The sequence below is a fragment of the Macaca fascicularis genome, chromosome 2 (assembly GCF_037993035.2).
Source record: "Macaca fascicularis isolate 582-1 chromosome 2, T2T-MFA8v1.1".
Classification (NCBI taxonomy): domain Eukaryota; kingdom Metazoa; phylum Chordata; class Mammalia; order Primates; family Cercopithecidae; genus Macaca; species Macaca fascicularis.
This window is the reverse complement of record NC_088376.1, coordinates 186,419,827-186,435,933: the sequence shown is the minus strand read 5'-3', so window position 1 is coordinate 186,435,933 and position 16,107 is coordinate 186,419,827. Positions and strand designations below refer to the sequence as shown.

General features: G+C 33.3%; 1 long non-coding RNA gene across 1 annotated transcript in view; it reads left to right on the top strand.

Annotated features, from left to right (window-relative positions):
- The window catches only part of LOC135969544 (uncharacterized), a 40,689-nt gene that overhangs the window by 16,315 nt on the left and 8,267 nt on the right, over positions 1–16,107 (top strand). The gene's annotated exons all lie outside the window — the stretch shown is intronic.

Sequence of the window (16,107 nt, the reverse complement as noted above, 5' to 3'; positions counted from 1 at the left end):
ATAGGCTCCACCAAAAAATAATTAGGCCTGATAAATTAATTCAGTACAGCTGCAGGATACAAAGCCATCAGACAAAAATCAGTAGCATTTCTACACACAAATAATAGACTAGCTGAAAAAATCAAGAAAGTAATCTCCTTGCAACAGATACCAAAAAATAAAATAACTAGATATAAATTTAACCAAAATTTCACCCTCTTGGTTAAATTTATATCTAGTTATTTTATTTTTTGGTATCTATTGTAAAAGAAATTATTTTCTCTACAATGAAAACCACAAAATTTTGATGAAAGAAAATAAAAACACAAAAAATGGAAAGACATTTCATGCTTATGGGTTGAAAGAGTTAATATGTTTAAAATATCATACTACCCAAAACATTGTACAGATCAAAACAATCCCTAGCCAAATACCAATAATGTTTTTCACAGGAATAGAAAAAAAATTTCTGAAATATGTACGGAAGCTCAAAACATTTCAAATAGCCTAATCAATCATGAGCAAAAGTATCAAAGTTGGTGACATCACACTGCCTGGCTGTTAAAATATACTACAAAGTGACAGTAATCTAAACAGCATTGTATTGGTATATAAACAGACACATGTACAAATAGAACAGAATAGAGATCCAAGTTTTTACAGTCAACTAACTTTCAACAAAGGTGCCAAGAATGTTCATTGCAGAAGGAGACCTTCTTCAGTAATTGGTGCTTGGAAACTTGATACCCACATGTGGAAGAATGAAACTAATCACTTTGATCTCATGAACATCAACTCAAAATGGGCTATGGCCTTAAATGTAAGACAAAAACTATAAAACTACCTGAAGAAACATAGGACATATGCTTCAGGACATTGGTCTAGGAAAATATTTTACAGGTAAGACTACAAAGGAATAAGCAACAACAAAAAATAGACAAATGGGAATATAGTAAACTAAAATGGTTTTGCACAGTAAAGAATTGACAGAGTGAGTAGACAGTCATCAGGGTCTGAAATTTTATGTGTGTGAGACGTATTTTAAACATAAATTTAACTTCTTTAATAGATAGAGAGGTGTAGAGATTATCACGTTTTTCTCAAGTAAGCTTTAGTAGTCTGTATTTTAAGGAATTTTTTCCTTTAATCCAAATTGTTGAATTTATTTTAAGAATCAGCTAACCGCATGTTCTTATTATCATTTTAACACGTACAGAATTTGGAATGGTGTCTCCTCTTTCATTCCTAAGAATGGAAATTTGTATTCCCCCTAATGCTTCAATTTGGTTGGTCTGCCTCTTTACTGGTGACTCTTTCCATGGGTTTAGTTGCACATATGAGCCAATTTTTGCTTTCTTCTTCTACAATATTCTAGAATTCTAGTCAATATGCATCTGCATCATCTTTAATATTTTGCTTCACAAATTTTAGCTTTCCTGTTTTTTTCCGAACTCTGATGTACGTCTTTTCAGTTCACCAAGATTGCCAGACTCACTTCCCTCTCCCTGTCCTGTGGCCTAGGAGTAAATTAGAAAGAAACTCATCTTATTGTTTTCCCTTATTTTGCACATCACTGTTTTGTACTATATATTGTCTTATGCATAAAAATACTGCTTTATGTATTTCTCTGTTTTTAGCTTATTTAAGGCAGTGGGGTGCGCCTAGTACTTTATGGCTAAAAGCAGAAACAAAATATAGTTCCTTAATCTGAATGACAGGTATTCAACAAAACTTATGTTAAACTTACAAGTGATTAAAATGTATTGTATGTAAAATAAGAAGCTGATTAAAAATGCACATTGCTTTCAGTTAACTTTTAATTAGATGGCTCAGCAGTGTGGTGTGATAAGAAAAATAAACAATGGAATAAAGATGATAAAGAAATGCAAACATCTTAATTTTCAGATAACAAGGTTTCTTACATACATGTCTCATAAATTTACAAAGAAAGTAATCATAAATGGCAACTCAGTAGCCATGATGGATACATCATCAATATGAAAGTCATCATATTTCTATGCACTAACAACAGTTAGAATATATACTTCGGGAGCGAGTGAAAAAATGTGACTCATTCTATTTTTTAAGCTTTATTTTTTAATTTTTATTTTTTATTTCAACAAGTTTTGGGGGAACAGGTTCTGTTTGGTTACATGGATAAGTTCTTTAATGGTAATTTCTGAGATTTTGGTGCACCCAACACCCTAGCAGTGTACACTGTACCCACTGTGTAATCTGGTATCCCTCAACCCCCTCCCACCCTTTCCTCCAAGTATCCAAAGTCCATTGAATCATTCTTATTCTTTTGTGTCCTCACAGCTTAGCTCCCACTAATGAGTGAGAATATGTGATGTTTGGTTTTCCATTCCTAAATTACTTCTCTTAGAAGTAATTCCATCCAGGTTGTTGCAAATACCATTATTTTGTTTCTTTTTATGGCTGAATAGTATTCCATGGTGTGTGTGTGTGTGTGTGTGTGTGTGTATATATATATATATATATATCACATTTTCTTTATCCACTTGTTGCTGATGGGCATTTAGGCTGGTTCCATATTTTTGCAATTGCGAATTATGCCACTATAAATATGTATGTGTAAGTATCATTTTCATTTAATGATTCCTTTACATACCCAGGAGTAGGACTGCTGGATGAAATGGTAGATCTACTTTCAATTCTTTAAGGAATCTTCACATTGTTACAAGAGTGGTTATACTAGTTTACATTCCCACCTGCAATGTGAAAGTATTCCCTTTTTACTACATCCACACCAACATCTATTATTTTTTAATTTTTTTGATTATGGTCACTCTTGCAGGAGTAAGGTGGTATTGCATCGTGGTGTTGATTTGCATTTTCCTGATCATTAGTGATGTTGAGAACTTTTTCATATGTTTGTTGGCCATCTGTGTATCTTCATCTGACAGCTGTCTATTCATGTCCTTAGTCCAGTTTTTGATGAAATTGTTTTTCTTTTTGAGTTCCTTGTAGATTCCAGATATTAATCCTTTGTTGGATGCATAGTTTGCGAAGATTTTCTCCTGCTCTATGGGTTGTCTGTTTACTCTGCTGATTATTTCTTTTACTGTGCAGAAAGTTTTTAGTTAATTTAAGTCCCATCTATTTATCTTTGTTTTTATTGCATTTGCTTTTGGGTTATTGGTCTTGGAGTCTTTGCCAAAACTAATAATTATAGATTCACTTACAGTTTTAATAAGTAATACAGACAGATTTACTCTATCCATTACCCATGATAACATTTTGCAAAACTGTAGCACACCAAAAACAGAAATTTGACATTTATGTAAAAACCCATATTATTTATATTTTCACAGTTATACTGATACTTATGTGCATGCATGTATGTGTGCTTAGCTTTATGCAATTTTATCAAATGTGTAGACTGAATTATCCACCATTGCAGTCAAGATACAGAACAGTTACATCCCCATAAAGATTTCTCTTGATGTTGGCTTAGTATGTACTTTTAGAAAGATAATTTCTAATATCATTAAAAGTCACTCTAGTAATATGTGGAATACACTTTATGATTAAGAATATAACAATATATTGAGCAGTATTAACAGAGACCTGAGTAAAGGAAAGGATGTACCCTGAACCTGGAAATGAAGCTCACAGTTTTAAAGATTACAATTATCCTCACATCAGTCTAAGAATTCAGTGCAGGTCCAGCATTGTTTGTTTTGTACATAAAATGTGACAAAACTGATTCTATACCTAATATGGGAAAATGTTAAAACTAAGAAAAATAATATAATTTTGAAGAAATATAAGAACTGTTCAGGGTTTGCATTACTAGATAACAAAATTATTGAAACATATACTAAATTACCTCCAGTATTAAGAAACAGTGAAAAACATGGAAAGACCAAAGGGGCAGAGGTGAGGTTACAGAGCTATAGGTGGGCACATACAGTTCATTGATATTTAATGTTTCCTTGTAGATTTGTAGATGGTTCTGCATCAATTGAGTCTTCATCTGAAAAAATTAAATTGGACTCCTGTTATTCATGGCCTGAAATAGTTGCCAAATATATTACAAACTAAATGTGAAAAGCAAAATTCTACAATATTTTAAGAAAAACTGAGTTCTGCATATGGCTACGCAATTATCTCAGCATCATTGATTGCATAGCGGGTTCTTTACCCCCATATCTAAAATAAAAGAAGAATTTAAAAATATACTGGATATGGGGGAGCTAGTGACAGTATAAACAAGTTTGATCACAAATTGATAATTATTGAAACTTGGTAATAGGTATTTTGGGAGTTTGTTAAAAAATTCTACTTATTTTTGTATATGTTTAAAATTTTCAGTAATAAAATGGTTTAAAAAACTGCATTGACTTTATTATTAAACAATATATAAAAATTGAAACACTCAAGGAAAAGACTAGTAGATGTGATTTTATAAATTTAAAATACCTGTTCCTCAAGACTACGCTGGAGTGAAACAAATGTCACAGAATATCAGGATATACTTCCCATGCATAAATATGTATGATATATATCATTTGAAGTGTTAATATTAATATATTAAGCTGAGTTTTAATTACACAAATGTTTAGTATGTGGTTTTTCCTACATTTCTGTATCAAAAATATTTCATAAGTTCATTTAAGTATTAGAAAATATTATGTTGGCTGTTATGTTGTAGTGTTTTCATTTCAATTTTTGTTAATGCCTTATTATAAATAGCAATAGATTATATCAAGTTCAGTTTTGACATCTATTAAAAGGTTATCAGATTTTATAATTGTATTTAAAATGTAGAATATTATATTAATACATTTTATAATCTTATACTTGCTTTGAATTCCAGAAATAAGTTTGATTTAATTATAGTGGGAAATTATTTTTAATGTACCCCAACTACAGCTTTTTATTTTAGTTAGTGTCTTTCCATAACAAGCAATATTGAACTATTTTTTACATCTGATTTTTTCTAACATCAGAGAAATTCTACATTCATAAACTGTATTCAGAAGTTTTACATGATATAAAAATAATATAACATGAAATACAATGCATCATTATTCTTTCATTATTTTCTTTTTAAATTCATTTTGGACAGTAATCTTTTTCACAGGCATTTATTTCAACCTACACAATTTTTTAGTGACATATAATCAAGTTTATAAACTTTGTTGCTTGAGATAGGGTATTTTTGGCATTAATAAGTTCTGTAAATAACTATAAATTCAACTATATAATAACAGTCAACATTTCTACATATGAAGGTATTTGCTGTCTTTAATTTGCCAAACTGATTTCATGTAATGTTAAAATTTCCAGCATTGTCTATTTAGTGTTTACTTTGTCTTGATTTCTATATTTTACTCTGTTAGAGAGTGCTTAAGGAAGAAAATAATATTTACATAATTGACCTTTGTCTCAAAATAAATTGATCACATATTTGTGTTTAATGATTATTGCCCTGTATTCTGACCTTATCATAACATTATTTATTCATGTTGATGCATTTACCTGATAAATCTTTGTCCATGTTATTCTATTTGACCTTTCCTTTTATGATGTATTCTCTTGTAAAGTGCATATAGATAAAATTTTTAACCCAAGCTGGCAGTCATCATTTTAAAAAAGTTATTAATTACATTAATTCCAGATATCATCTTGCCTTATATGTTCAACAATCTTTCATATTGCTTCATACATTCAGATTTTTTGTCATCTTTGTTATCTGCTTAATATTAGAAGAAGTTATTTCATCTCATGTGCTGACGGTAATTATTTGCTTGTGGTTCCATGGAATGTTAGGTTGAGAAGGATTCTGAAGCAATTAATGGATAACTATCCTGAGATACTACATCAAGCAAATAAAGCAAACTATTTGACTCACTGGCTGAAAGGAGAAAAAGTCTAAAATGGATGGGAAAGAAAGAAAAGTATGAATATTAGTCAAGGCTATAGGACCAGTTGTAGTGTCTGGTAGATAAGGTAGTTTGGTTTGGTTATCTTCTCTAATGTCTTTCAAGAGTTCCGACAGGTCACTCCATTAAGTTTTGGGATTATACTTGAACTCTTGAGAAGAAAATGATGATGGCTGTTCTCATAGAGGATTCAGGTATCATAAGAAGGTACTAAGAGATGTGAGTGGTATAGGGGTAGTCTATAACAGGATCAATCTTTGCACCTCCCTAATTTGATCAGCTTTACCTGCCCCTGGGACTTGGCCACATGCTGTATGTCCTGACTGATGATCAGCTGTACAGTTGAAATCTTGGTCACCATTGCCATTGCCTCTTTTCCTGATGCCACTACAACATACCTGTCCTACTCTTTCAATGGCAAGAATCCAGCTTCAGTATAACTTTCACTTTTATAATTAAATCAGGTTACAAATACTCTAGCACCCAGGTCTGACCCAACCCAATTCACAGAGACTATATCTTTACGGAAGTCCTGAATAACATAATCCTGAATTTGAGGAACTCTCTCTGCTAGGAAGGGCTGCTTGATAGTCTAGATGTATGGTGAACTTAAATGCATTGGGTGAACATTTAACATTGAGAAAAAGGAGACTGGGAGAAGCCAGAAAATTATTTTCTCATTTTTTTGGGCCAGATGAATGATTCTTGAGTCTCCAGGGATTACTAATGTGGCTAAGAAACCAAGTAAGTTTCTCATGAGGCTGGGACAAGCTTCGTAATATATCACCTTCTACTTTGTCTACCTCCTAGCTTATTGTACTTCCTTCTGTCCATCATTCTTGCTTTAGTTGATTGTAAGCAGTAAAAAATATGTAAAGTATGCCAGTGTTTAAGGAACCCATGTTAAGAAGACAGTTTTCATTGTATTGTAAATTATAGTAATAACCACATATTTAACTACCAAATATGAGTAGTGCTATAACTTGTTATGCCTTATTAATGATATATAGTGTTATTTTCCTCTGCACCATCAATATTTTAGTGTTTGCTTCAAAAATCAATATTTTTATTAAATGGTATTGCTTTTTTTAAAAAATTATTTTGCATTTTACTTTAAGTTCTGGGATACAAGTGCAGAATGTGTAGGTTTGTTACATAGATATACATGTGCCATGGTGATTTGCTGAACCTATCAACTCGTTGTCTAGGTTTTAAGCCCCACATACATTAGCTATTTGTCCTAATGCTCTCCCTCCCCTCACCCCCCAACCCCAGCTAGCTCTGGTGTGTGTTGTTCCCCTCCCTATGTCCATGTGTTCTCATTGTTCAACTCCTACTTATGAGTGAGAAGATGTAGTATTTGGTTTTCTATTCCTGTGTTAGTTTGCTGAGGAGGATGGCTTCCAGTTTCATCTGTGTCTCTGCAAAGGACATAATCTCATTAATTTTTATGTCTACATAATATTCCATGCTGTATATATACCACATTTTCTTTATCCAGTCTATCATTTATAGGCATTTGGGTTGAGTCCATGTTTTTGCTATTGTGAATAGTGCTGCAATAAACATATGTGTGCATGGGTCTTCATAGGAGAATGATTTATATTTCTTGGGGGTATATACCCAGTAATGAGATTGCTGGGTCAAATGGTATTTCTGGTTCTAGATCCTTGCGTAATCACCACACTGTCTTCCACAATGGTTGAACTAATTTACATTCCCACCAACAGCATAAAAGCATTCCTATTTCTCCACAGCCTCTCCAGTATCTATTGTTTCTTGAAATTTTAATTGCCATTCTGACTGGCATGAGATGGTATCTCATTGTGGTTTTGATTTGCGTTTCTCTAATCATCATGATGTTGAGCTTTTTTTCATATGTTTCTTGGCCACATATATGTCTTCTTTTAAGAAGTGTCTGTTCACACCCTTTGACCACTTTTTCCATGGGTGTTTTTTTCTTGTAAATTTGCTTAAGTTCCTTGTAGATTCTGGATAATAGACCTTTGTCAGATGGGTAGATTGCAAAAATTTTCTCCCATTCTGTAGGTTGCCTGTTCATTCTGATGATAGTTTGTTTTGCTATGCAGAAGCTCTTTAGTTTAATTAGATTCCATTTGTCAATTTTGGCTTTTGTTGCCATTGCTTTTTGCGTTTTTGTCATGAAGTCTTTGTTTATGCCTGTGTCCTGAATGGTATTGCCTAGGTTTTCTTCTAGGGTTTTTATGGTTTGGGGTTTCACATTTAAGTGTTAAATCAGTCTTGAGTTATCTTTTGTGTAAGGTATAAGGAAGGGGTCCAGTTTCAGTTTTCTGCATATGGCTAGCCAGTTTTCCCGGCATCTTTAATTAAATAGGGAATCCTTTCCCCATCGCTTGTTTTTGTCAGGTTTGTTGAAGATCAGATGGTTGTAGATGTGTGGCGTCATTTCTGAGGTCCCTGTTCTGTTCTATTGGTCTATATGACTGTTTTGGTACCAATAACATGCTGTTTTGGTAACTGTAGCCTGATAGTATAGTTTGAACTCAGGTAGCGTGAGGCCTCCAGCTTTGTTCTTTTTGCCTCAGATTGTCTTATCTATACAGGGTCTGTTTTGGTTCCACATGAAATTTAAAGTAGTTTTTCTAATTCTGTGAAGAATATCAATGTTAGTTTGATGGGAATAGCATTGAATCTATCCATTACTTTGGGCAGTATGACCATTTTCACGATACTGATTTTTTTCTATCCACGAGGATGGAATATTTTTCCATTTGTTTGTGTTCTCCCTTATTTCCTTGAGCAGTGGTTTGTAGTTCTCCTTGAAGAGGTCCTCCACATTTCTTGTTTGGTGTATTCCTAGGTATTTTCTGCTTTTTGTAGCAATTGTGAATGGGTGTTCATTCATGATTTGACTCTCTTCTTGTCTATTGTTGGTTTATAGGGATGATTGTGATTTTTCCACATTAATTTTGTATCCGGAGACTTTGCTGAAGTTGTTTATCAGCTTAAGGAGTTTTGGGGCTGAGATGATGGGGTTTTCTAAATATAAAATTATGTTATCTGCAAAAAGAGACAGTTTTGCTTCCTCTCTTTTTAATTGAATAACTGTTATTTCTTTCTCTTGCCTGATTGCCCTGGCCAGAACTTCGAATATTATGTTGAATAGGAGTGGTGAGAGAGGGCATACTTGTCTTGTGCCGATTTCCAAAGGGAATGCTTCCATCTTTAACCATTCAGTATAATGTTGTCTGGGGGTTTGTCATAAATAGCTCTTATTTTGAGATATGTTCCATCAATATCTAGTTTACCAGAGTTTTTAACGTGAAGGGATGTTGAATTTTATCAAAGGCCTTTTCTGTATCTATTAAGATAATCATGTGGTTATTGTCGTTGGTTCGTTTGATATGACGAATTATGTTTATCAATTGGCATGTGTTGAACGAGCCTTGCATCCCAGGAATGAAGCCAACTTGATCATGGTGGATAACCTTCAGAATGTGCTGTTGGATTCGGTTTGCCAGTATGTTATTGAGGATTTTCGCAATGATGTTCATCAGGGATATTGGCCTGAAGTTTTCTTTCTTTGTTGTGTCTCTGCCTGGCTTTGGTATCAGGATGATGCTGGTCTCATAAAATGAGTTAGGGAGGAGTCCCTTCTTTTCAATTGTATAGGATAGTTTCAGAAGAAATTGTACAAGCTCATCTTTGTATCTCTGGTAGAATTCTGCTGTGAATCCATCTGGTCCTGGGCTTTTGCTGGTTGGTAGGCTGTTAATTCCTGCCTCAATTTCAGAATTTGCTATTGGTCTATTCAGGAATTCAACTTCCTCCTGGTTTAGTCTTGGGAGGGTGTATGTGTCCAAGAATTTATCCATTTCCTCTAGATGTTCTAGTTGATTTGTGTAGAGGTGTGTATAGTATTCTCTGATTGTAGTGTGTATTTCTGTGGGTCAATGGTGATATCCACTTTATCATTTTTTATTGCAACTATTTGATTCTTCTCTCGTTTCTTCTTTCTTGGTCTTGCTAGCAGTCTATCTATTTTGCTAATTTGGAAAAAAAAAAAAAAAACCAGTTCCTAGATTCATTGATTTTTTTGAAGGGTTTCACATGTCTGTATCTCCTCCAGTTCTGCTTTGATCATAGTTATTTCTTGTCTTCTGCTAGCTTTTGGATTTGTTTGCTCTTGCTTCTCTAGCTTGTTTAATTGTGATGTTAGGGTGTCAATTTGAGATCTTTCTGGCTTTCTAATGTAGGTATTTAGTGCTATACATTTCCCTCTTAACACTGCTTTAACTGTGCACTAGAGATTCTTGTACATTGTCTCTTTTGCTCTCATTGGTTTCAAATAACTTCTTGATTTCTGCCTTAATTTCATTATTTACCCAGGAGTCATTCAGCAACACGTTTCTAAAGATAGCTTTGTGTAGTTGCTGTTGTTTTTGTTGTTGTTGTTGCTTTGATATAGAGTCTTATTCTGTTGCTACCAGGCTGGAGTACAGCGGCACGATCTCAGCTCACTGCAACTTCTGCCTCCCGGATTCAAGTAATTCTCATGCCTCAGCCTCCCAGGTAGCTGGGAATACAGACACGTGCCACCATGCCAGCTAATTTTTGGATTTTTAGTAGAGACAGGGTTTTGCCATATTGGCCAGGCTAGTCTTGAACTCCTGGCCTCAAGTTATCCACCCACCTCAGCCTCCCAAAGTGCTTTGATTACTGCATAAGCCACCGTGCCCAGCCCTAAAGATATCCCTTCTTATTTTCTGATGTGCTTCTGTTGCGTTTTGATTATTTTTAATTAAATCCCACCATTTTAAAAAACATTTCCAAATTTGGCTGTATTGTGTCCTCAACAGACACATTGATCACACTTGCACTTATTTCTGAATTTGTAAGATGTTCTTATTGTTGCTCTAATGATCCATAGAAAAATGCAATCTCATTCGGATTGTATGAAGTTAAATGAGATATTATACTTAAGGCACTTCACGCAATCATGGTACACAGTCAGTATTGTGGCCATGATGCTGCCACAGAAGTCAAGGAATGATGGCAGCCACTAGAAGTTGCAAGAGGTCAGGAACAAATTTTCTTTTAAGGTCTGCAAAGGGAGGCCCTGCTGACACCTTGTTTCCAGCCTAGTGATACCAATTTCATACTTCAGGCTTCCAGATGGCGAGATAATAAATTGCTGGTCTTAAACCACCAAATGTGTTATCATTTATTATAGCAGTCATAGGAAATTAATACACCATTACAGTTATTACCATTTTAGGTGATAGGAAATACAGATATACCTCAGAGTTATTGCAGGATCAATTCCAGACCCCCAAAATAAAGGAAATCACAGTAAAGTGAGTCACATGAATTTTGGTTCCCCAGAGCATATAAAAGTTATGTTTACATTATACTGTAGTCTATGAAGTGCTTTCTCATGATTTTTGTGTTCACTGGATAAACACTTTTAATTTCTTTCAGGAACCCTTCCTTTGCATTTACAACTTTGGTGCAAGAAGCTTTGCTTTCGGCTTATCTCAGCTTTCAACATGACTTCCTCTCTAAGCTTAATCATATCTAGCTTTTGATTTAAAGTGAGAGATGTGCAAATCTTCATTACACTTGAACACATAGGGGCTATTGTAAGATTATTAATTGGACTAATTTCAATAGTTGTGCTTCAGGGAACAGGGAGACTCAAGGAAAGAGAGAAGGAGAGGGGAGTGGCTGATTGGCAGAGCAGTTGGGACGCGCACATTTATTCATTGCTTGCCATTTTATATGGGTGCAATTTATGGTGCTCCCAAGCAAGTAGAATAGTAGCATCATAGGTCACTGATCGCTGATCACCATAATAGATATAATAGTAACTAAAAAGTTTGAAATATTGAGAGAATTACCAAAATGCTACACAGAGACATGAAATGAACACATGCTGTTAAAAATAATGCCTTGTGAGCCGGGCGCGGTGGCTCAAGCCTGTAATTCCAGCACTTTGGGAGGCCGGGACGGGTGGATCATGAAGTTAGGAGATCGAGACCATCCTGGCTAACCCGGTGAAATCCCGTCTCTACTAAAAAATACAAAAAACTAGCCAGGCGAGGTGACGGGCGCCTGTAGTCCCAGCTATACCAGTTACTCGGGAGGCTGAGGCAGGAGAATGGCCTAAACTCGGGAGGCGGAGCTTGTAGTGAGCCGAGATCCGGCCACTGCACTCCAGCCTGGGCGACAGAGCGAGACTCCGTCTCAAAAAAAAAAAAAAAAATTAATGCGTTGTCAGGCTTCCTCAACAGAGGGTCGTCACAAATATTTAATTTGTAAGAAAAACGCAATATCTGTGAGGCACAATAAGCAAAGCACAATGAAATAAAATATTCCTGTATCCAGTTTAAAATGTATTTCTGATAGAGACATTAAAATAGAATAATTGACGTACCATTTATAATTTAATATGCTAATATAAAAATTTTAACACAGGACATTTTCTTTATTTTTTACAACTAAAAGATATTAAATAGTAATTGGTATTTTTTGGATGTCTGTAGCTTATTTATATGGAATTAAAGAAGACTGGATGTATTCAGTTTTTAAGCCATAGTTAGCGGTAGTGACAGAAATGAAAACATCCTAAATTCATCGAGGTAATATTATCTGACTAACCCAGATACAGTCTCAGAATCCTTCTTAACATAACAGTCAAGAAAACTACTACCATGTGATAAGATTTACCATGTATATAAAACCAATGTACTACTTGAAGCAAAAATTGTGAAATGAAAAAAATAGAAGAAAGTAAATTTGCTTTTTTTAAAAATAAGTTTTTATTTCAATTTTATTCTTCCTTTACTACTTTACAGGCTGAGTTTTTATGTTCCTCTGAGTCATCAAGATTATAATTGTAAGAAATTTTTCCAGGAAAGATGCAGATTGATTCATTGTTTTGCTGAATATTTGACATTGTCCTTACGGTTTCTCGTCAATGATGTGTTTCTGAATATGCACTTCTAAGAGAATGATATTAAACCAAATACTCAGCTCATCACATAGATACATAAACATGTGAGTCTAAATCTGAATTATCATGAGCTCTACAGTGTTTGTGGTTGTATAAAACTGAACATTAAACAATTAAGAACTTTTTTTGGGTAAAATCTGATATGTTTTTGTCAAATAGCCATTGAGCCAAAACAGCATAATGAGTAAAAACTGGAGCTAGATTTTTGCTTTTGGGGCCGCTTTTTTGCACTTGCAAATTGCTTCTCAATTTTGTCAACATTTATTATAATATCTAATATATATAAAACACCTATAATATTGTCTTAACATATAAGAAGTACTCAATAACTTTTATTGGCTTTATAATATTATAAATATATTTTACATATATTTATATATATATAACTGTGAATAGTAAAATATATTTCACTAAGCATAGGGAAAAATATAATTCTTCTAATGTGTAGGTATTTGGTAATAGATCTATTTCTAATATAATGATATGAAGTATATATTTAATAAACATATGTATTACCATTTCAGCCTATTTTGAAATAAAATCTTGATGTCAGATTTGTAAAATGTCTACATTGTGAGCCTTCCTTTCTACAAGTAGGTAGATATGCTTTTTTAGGGAATTTTCTAGGTACATCATCGCATTGATTTGGTGATAAATACACAGCACAGAATAATTCCTGAACTTAATACCTACTCATTTCTATTCAGCAGAAAATCGGTAGTGTCAATGATGATCTAAAATAAATATACTGTGAAAACAAAATGGTTTCCCTGTATTGGGTCTTAACTGTCTTTAGGGTTTTACATGTTTTGCTAAATTGAAATTTCATACACTAAGAATACCTCTGATAGCTCTGTAGCTTCCTAATCCCATGCTTTTTAGATAACGTCCTTTCTGGAACAAAAAGAAAAAAGAATGAGAAGCTAATTGCTTACACTCTGACTAATGCTTTTCTTTGAACTCAATGAAGCACAAAGATAAATAGTGTATCACTAAAGGGAATTTAGCTCTATTTACGACTGCTTGTAGTGTGAAATTGGTTGTTTGTGATCTTTAAAGTCTTGCTTTCTTTTCAAAACATTGTATGCCAGCTATGACTACAGAAAGAGATGGGAATGTAAAATGAATTTAGATTAAGGGAAACTCCTTTACCTAAACAATTTTTAAATCATTCTGTCTCATTTTTTGGTGTTGTGAATGTTATGAAAACCTTAACTGATGATTTCTCAAATAATAAAATACGTGGTGTATTTACATCAGGTCTTTTATTTATTTTTGCCATTCTTTCTGTTTCATCCATCACACTCATTTTATTTAATATCCATATATTGTCTTATAAATGTACCTTTATTGCTTTTTGTTTTGTTTCATCGTGTTTATTTCTAATTTTTCTACTAGGAATATGAAAAATCTTTGAAATCAGTATTTGAGTTTACCATGTCCTTTCAGCCTAAATATAGTTCTTGACACAACTTACAACATAAAGTGTGTTTTTATATGTTTTTCATAATTCTCAAAAGTACATGTGTTTTATAAATAATATAGATATGTACACAACTGAAATATGTTTTGAAATATTTATTTCAATAGAAAACAAGAATTATCTTAATGAGAATACTGATGCAAATTTTATATGAATTTTAATATATTAGTAATACATCATGGAGACAAGAAGTCAAAAGACTACACGATTTTGAACATTAGGATATTGGTTTTCCATCAATAAAAGATTAGATGTAATTTCCACTAGGTTATGTTGCATTATTAACTACTTTGTAGTTATTTTTGTTTATCTCAAACTAATTATTGAAATAAATATAGTTCCACAAGGAGAAGAATTTGTCACTCTCCCTTGTTCCTCAACTTTTATTGTGAGAAAACTTCAAATACATAAAACAGTTAAAGCATTTATACAAAGGTCAAATGACATGGATATATATACATACATACATATAATGAGTGTCAGTTTTATATTTGTAGATAGGTAGGTTGAACCATTTGAAAGTAAACTTCAGATACCATACAACATTGGCCACAAATATTGTACCATGTTAGTATTTATAACATATTCACATTTAATCCATTATTCCCCAAAATGGTCTTATAAATTTACCTTGAGGGCCAAGATTTAAATAATGTTTACATATTGTATTGGTTTTCTACATAATGCATGTATTTAAAACATTTCTAAACCTAAATATTTCACTCAATATTTTTCCCTACTATGATGATAATGTATTTTATGAGGTATGTAAATTGTCTTATGAAATGCCTCATTCTCAAGTGCTTGATTGCTTCATCATGGTGTTGTTTAACTTGTTCCACTATCGTCATTTGAAGTAAATTGGAAGGTATTTCCATAGTCATGTTGAGATGCCGTTTAAGTATTTTTGACAATAATATTTTATAGATGATGCCATATATATCATGTTGCATTACTTCAGGTAGCTACAATTTAAGGTTTCTCTGATAAATGCCCATGATCGTGGACAGGAAGAATCAACATTGTTAAAATGGTCCTACTGTCCAAAGCAATTTACAGATTCAATGCTATTCCTATTAAACTAACAATGATATCCTTCACAGAATTAGTAAAAAAAAAATTTTTAAATCCATCTGGAACCAAAAAATAGCTTGAATAGCCAAGACTATCCTAAGCAAAAAGAATAAAGCTGGAGGCATTACGTTACCCAACTTCAAACTATACTACAAGGCTAAAACAGAATGGTACTGGAACAAAAACAGACATATAGACAATGGAACAGAATACAGAGTTCAGAAATAATGCCACACACCTACAACCATCTTCTCTTTGACAAAGTAAATAAAAACAAGCAATGGGGAAAGGACTCCCTATTGAATAAATGGTGTGGGGACAACTGGCTAGCCATACGCAGAAGATAGAAGCTGGACCCCTTCCTTACACCTATACAAAAATCAACTCAAAATGAATTAAATACTTAAGTGTAAAACCTAAAACTACAAAAATCTTGACAGATCACCTAGGAAATACCATTTTGGTTACAGAAGTTGCCAAAGATTCATGAGACCAAAATCAATTGCAACAAAATCAAAAATGACAAATGAGACCTAATTGAACTGATGAGTTTCTGCATAGCAAAAGAAACTATCAAGAGAGTAAATAGAAAACCTACAGGATAGGAGAATATATTTGTAAACTACACACTGACAAAGGTATAATATCCAGAATCAATAAAG